Source organism: Sciurus carolinensis, chromosome 2 (genome assembly GCF_902686445.1).
Source record: "Sciurus carolinensis chromosome 2, mSciCar1.2, whole genome shotgun sequence".
Lineage (NCBI taxonomy): Eukaryota > Metazoa > Chordata > Mammalia > Rodentia > Sciuridae > Sciurus > Sciurus carolinensis.
Window position 1 is genome coordinate 110,393,672 of NC_062214.1, and position 6,000 is coordinate 110,399,671.

Here is a 6,000-nt window from a genome sequence, read left to right on the forward strand (position 1 = left end):
AGACAGGGTCTTGGTGAGTTGCTTAGGGCCTCGCTAAGTTGCTAAGGCTGGCTTTGAACTTGTGATCCTCCTGCCTAGGCATCTTGAGCCACTGGGATTATAGGTGTGCACACCATGCCCAGCCTCTACTCTCATTTTTAACTGGGAATAAAATTGAAAATAATTTTCCATCAGAACATTACCCTGTGGTCTTCTAAGCTCTGTTATTGCTGCCTGTAAGTTCAGTCTCATTACGATATTCCAGTCCTTTATATGTGACCTTTGTCTTCCAGTTACTTTTATTTCCAGGTCTCAGAAATTTCATAATGTACCTTGGTTAGGGCCTTTTTGTTTGTTTGTTTAGTGTTCTGTGTACTCAGCAAACCCTTTTAACGTGGAGGTTCTTCTGGTTCTGCAATACTTTCTTATTGTATTTCTCAATAATTTTCTCTAATTGTTTCCTCTATTATCCAACCTTGTAACTCACAACAGGAAGACATTGGACTTCCTCGCATACTCCTCTGAGACTTCTTATCTTAAACCTCCCATTTCCATGTCTCTGTGTTTTCATTTTGCTTTTTTAGGGAGATTTTTCTCACTTTTATCCCCTAATTCTTCTATTAATTTTATTTCCTTCTTCCATCATATCTTAAATATACAAAGATTCTTTATATTCTCAGAACATTTCATTTCATGGTATTTCCCCTTTTTTGCATAAATGCATCATCTTTTTATCCCTGTAAAGACATCAATTATAAAGTTTTTTTTTTTTTTTAATTTTCTCCTTGGCTCCTGCATTGTCTGTTTCCTGAGTCCCTATTTGATTTGTGGTTTTGAACTTCAATCATGTTAGAGGATTTCTTTGGATGTTTGCTGATTGCCAACTGTTTCCTCGCATTTAAGCGGGAGGCACTCAAGGAATCCCTGGGAACGGAGTGTGCAATCTGACCTGGCTGAACCGGCCCATAGCGGGTTGTTGGGGAGGGTCCTGAAGCTCTGTAGTACAACAGTTACCTAGAAGCATTGATAGTTTAGGTTTGTTTTGCTTTCCTCCCATGTTGGTAAGTTTCCTAGGAAGGAAATCTGTTCTCTTGTCTGGTGGTGGTGACAGGGAAGGTGTGAAGGGGCCTCCAGCTTCTCAAGGCTAAATGGGGAAAGAAGTGTGGGGGCAGAGACTCACATTTCAGTATGTGGACTCCACTGTCTCTGCCTGTTTCAGCTGTGCCTGTTGTCCTTGTGTCTCCATCCTTTCCAGACAGAAATCTCTACTCATCTGCCAGGGTTGGGCAGGTGATCTGTGGGATGATTACCCTTCTGGCAACTGCCAACTAATCCTCCCTCTTGTTTCAGGTTCATCTGCACCATCACCTTTCAAGGTGTCAGTCTTTCTCAAGTTTGAACCATTGCTCAGCTTGCTTTTTAGTTCTTTGCCTCCACTCTGCCCCCAACTGCAGACTACTAGTGTTTAAATATTTTTTCTATTGAGCATAAATATTCAGTAAAATAGAAGACCATATATGTATGATTGGATGACTGTTTACATGTTTTTACATCTGAGTAATCATCACTCCCCAGTGAAGTTTGGATATTTTCCTCATGAATGAAGATTCCCTTGTGCCTCCTTCCAGAAAATACCCACAGCCAAAGGTAGCCACAATTTTAATTTTTGTTACCATAGATTGATACAGTCTGTTCTAGCACTTGCAAACATGGCAATAGGCAGTATGTGCTCTTCTGGTCTGGTTTCTTTCACCCCACATTACATATGTAAGATATTTTGTTTCTCTGGCCAGTTTCCTGATGGCCATCTGGTGATGGACCCATCCTGGCTCAGCCCCACCTGGTGACTGTGCACAGGTTCCTTCCTAATAAACCACAGTCATCTCTTTGAACTGCCACCTCATGCAAATATAGCTCATTACTACTGGCAGCTAACTGGTATATGAGTGAGTGAGTGAATGTGTGTGTGTGTGTGTGTGTGTGTGTGTGTGTGTGTGTGTGTATGGGTGTGTGGGCCTGGTCTGAATTCCTGGCTCTTTCACAGATGCATCTTTTGACCTGAGCAAGTCTCTTTTGCTAATCCCACTGTTTCTCATTCCCCAGTTCCTTGGATCCACCAAATATTTCAAGCCTCTCCAGGGTCAGCAGATTTTAGATTGGTGAAGAGGAAGCTCATTCTGACAAGTGGGGAGGGTCTCACACCCATATCCCATGTTTTAAAGACCACCAGGAGCTGGGATACAGGCCACACAGCAGCCTGTCTGCAGGGCCTCACCACTGACAGGTGCCAGGGTGGGCGGAATGAGACTGCTGGGTCCAAATGAGATTAACACTATTTAATATTCAAAAAAGTATGATCTTAAGACACTAAGTGTTTCAAAGGTTTTTTTTTTTTTTGTGGTGCTGGGGATTGAACTCAGGGCCTTGTGCTTGCAAGACAGGCACTCTACCAACTGAGCCATATCCCCAGCCCCACAAAGGTGTTATTTTGAAGTCAAGAGCCAGTAGTTCCTGCTAGAAAGGACCTCTCTGAATCTATTTGAGCAAGGAGAATGGTAAAGATTTAGTTGAAGCTGACTTAAAATTTTCAAACTTCAAACTTTCAAGCTTTTAACTTTTCTTGGGTCCTTCATATCCTAATAATGATATTCCTTACTTGATTGACAGTATCTTCATGAAATTTATTTAATATATTTTTGTAGTGATTGTAATCTTTTAAGACCTAGCTAGGGTTTTATTTTGTTTTGTTTTTAAAGAAAGCATTTACTGTCTTGATCTTTACTTTTATCATGTACACAGAACATAGTCTTTTCAAAGAACATATTCAAAACTGCCATGTTTATAGTCCAGGTATTCAGAAAGTATTTAACTAGAGTGACATTATTATTACAATGGAAGAGGATCTTTACATCTTTTAAAATTTTTTTTTAGTTGTAGATGGACACAATACCTTTATTTTGTTTATATTTATGTGGTACTAAGACTCAGTGCCTCACACGTGCCAGGCAAGCACTCTACCACTGAGCCACAACCTTAGCTCCTTTACATCTTGACAGTGGCTTCAAGATGTAAAGATTCTGGGGCTGGGGTCTTGCACCTACTAGTCAGGCCTGCTACTACTGAGCTACATTCCCAGTCTGGATTCCATATTTTACATGTCGAAAGAAAGGTTTCTAGGGTCTTATGTTGCAGCAGGCTGGCTGTAACACCTCTGGTTTCAGTGCCTTCTTCTGTCTCTTCCGAAGGGCAACCTCTGATGGAACTGGCTCCTTCCCTGCTATCCAAGGCTTCCAGGAGTGGGCCTTTGTGGTCTAGTGCATCTACATTGCTCCTCTGTGCTGTGGTGGGCCTCTGATAGGTGCCCAACTTTTCCTATGCCTCCTGGGAGCCTCTCCTTGGAGGGCTATGCCGTTTAGCCTTTTTTGTGGAGTAGCTGGCAATATGATATGGGAGGAGACAGGGAGGTTGTGTCACCAAACCAGTCCTGTTTTACCTGCCCTGTCACAATATGCTCATCACTGAAACCACACATTTTGCAAAAGAGAGTTTGTTCACAGGGTGCCAAATGCAAGGAGATAGGAGTCTACCTCCCAGAAGGACAGGATTGAGGGGTATTTATGGCATAAAGAAGCAGGGTGATCCGAGGCATGGAGAGAGGTGATTAGAGGTAAGGGAGTGAAGTAGTTGGTGGTCCATGCATGTGTAATCAAACTTGATTGCTTTTCATAAGACACATGTTCAGAAAATGGTCTGAGGTTAGAGTTTGGCCCTCCAATGTTACCATCAGATACTTGGGCAGGCCCAGATAAAAGGTCAGTGATTTCAACTGTCTTACAATAGACAAAAGTGGCTCCCAAGTTCTGAAAAACCAACAGTTAGTCAACTGTTACCATCATGATCCATACATCAGAGGTATTGTCTACAGAAGCCCTGCTTCTGGAGAGGTGGCTCTGAGACTTGAAGCAAAAGAAGGGCGCCTCTCTCTCATGTTCAACTTTAACAATGGACATCACTGGCCAAAAAGGGGGAAAATGGATAGGAGAAGGGGCCAGAATATTGGAAGCACATTTATGTATGTATTTGAAATCCTGTTGCAGGAGAAAAAGCAACCACAACTTTGCTGAGGAGTGTGATGAGGAAGGCTGGGCTCCTCCATCCCCCCTCCCCTGTATTCCCACCTCAAGCCTCTCACTGCCGCACTGTGTAGTGCCCAGAAAAAGGGACATCTCCTCAGCACTGGACAGGACTTGGGTGCTGCTTTCTTGGTATAGGAAGGGAGCCAACTGGCTGGGCTCCAGGTCTTGCAGGTGGCACAGGTGTATTCCTACCTCGCATCCCTCCTAAACTCAGGGCAAGATTATTGCCTCCCAGTCCAACCTTTGGGGACTGTGGTGCTGGGCGTTTACAGAAAAGCAATTACATTTCAGATGAGTCATTGCTGGGTGGGGAAAGGAGGGCGAAACTTCTTGTGAACTCCAGGCAACAGAGCAGGTAGTCTGAAATTCTAGAAAGGAGTGGGGGTGCTTTTGCCAAATCTGTGGTTGCGGGAGTTCACCACTGGAGTTTAGGGAAAGACTTTTTCTAATGAGATTAACTAGCTTCCAGAAATAAAAATCATTAGAAGATTTTATTGATACTTATAATACAAAGCTGCACTCCCCGCCTTTTCCGCTGCAGCCATTTCCCTGCCTCCCAACTTACAACCTAGCTTGTCAATCTGTGAACATCCTAGCGAGCTACTGGTTTATCAGTCAGCTTGCAAGTATCCTTCTCCGTTATTGGTCCCCTGTTAGCCTGGCGGAATTCAACTTCTTAAGGATAGCTACCCTGCCATATTTTTCTCTTGCTTTCTCCCTCCTACTCACTTTCTTTCTCTCTCCTCCTCGCTTTTCACACTCTCTTGCCTGCGCCCTTTCTCTTTTCCTCTCATTTTCTCTCTTACCCTGCAGGGAGACACTTTGTTTGCTTAATAAACTCCCTTATGTGATTTCCTGTGTCCGGCGTGGTTTCCTGGGTTCTTACAATACTTTATAAACAGTTTAGTTTGGGTACATGTTTTGAAAAGTTAAAAAGGCTCAATCTATTTTTAATTTAATTAAATTAATTAATTTAGGTATTGGGAATTGAACTCAGAGGCCCTTTATCACAGCTCATTTTAAAACATTTTTAAATTTTGAGACAGGCTCTCACTAAGTTACTTAGGGCCTCGCTAAATTACTGAGTCTGACTTCAAACTTGAGAGCCTCCTGCCTCAGCCTCCTGAATTGCTGAATTTACAGACATGCACCACTGTACGTGGCTCAATTTAGTTTTTGAAATTATGAGCTAGAATATGAAAGTTACAAATACAATAAATTTAAATCACACACAAATTTCCAATGTGTGGAAGATTTATAAAAAGAAAAATAAGATAAGATCAACAAGGCAGAGTGGGGGTTGAGGAAAGACCCCTGAGATGGAGAAGGCCAGGTGGAAAAAGGCAAAGGAATTCTGAGGGAGGCTGGTTCAGGGACATCAGTAACTCTTGAGACATGCTCCAGTTTCATAACTTAGCCCAAAGTTTACATACCTGCCACACTGCCACCAAACAAAGGTAATTCACTGAGTAATTTTTTTTTTTAACATAACTCTTCTATATCTTTTTTCCTTGAAATTCCAGAAGCTTCATTCTGAAGGAGATTCTTGTCCCAGCACTCCTGCTGTGTACCACTGCATGTTCTAAAGCACGGATAAGCTCTGCTGGCTGAGAAACTGGGGTGGAAGCTTCTTGAGGTGCAGGTCAGGCCTGTTTTAACCTCCTACCTCTCTTTCTGGGACATGATAGACACTGAATAAATTTTTCAGGTGAATTGGTGGTTTGATGACTGGATGGTGGTATCCTGCCCCTTGCAGAGAGAGAGGAATCATTCTTTCCAACAGCCCTAGAATGAGGGGAGGAGCCATGTGATCTTCCCTGCAAGGTTTTGGTCAGTCCTGGATAGGAAATGGTCTTTTCTCACTTGTCAACAGAGTGAATAACCA

General features: G+C 42.8%; 1 protein-coding gene across 1 annotated transcript in view; it reads left to right on the top strand.

The window, feature by feature from the left end:
* Pla2g4f (phospholipase A2 group IVF) overlaps nt 1–5,755 on the top strand; it is a 29,462-nt gene extending 23,707 nt beyond the window's left edge. Inside the window, exon 21 of the transcript XR_007107089.1 lies at nt 5,639–5,755. The gene's annotated coding sequence lies outside the window, so the exon portion shown is untranslated. The remainder of the gene's footprint in view (nt 1–5,638) is intronic.
* Nucleotides 5,756–6,000: the final 245 nt, after the last annotated feature.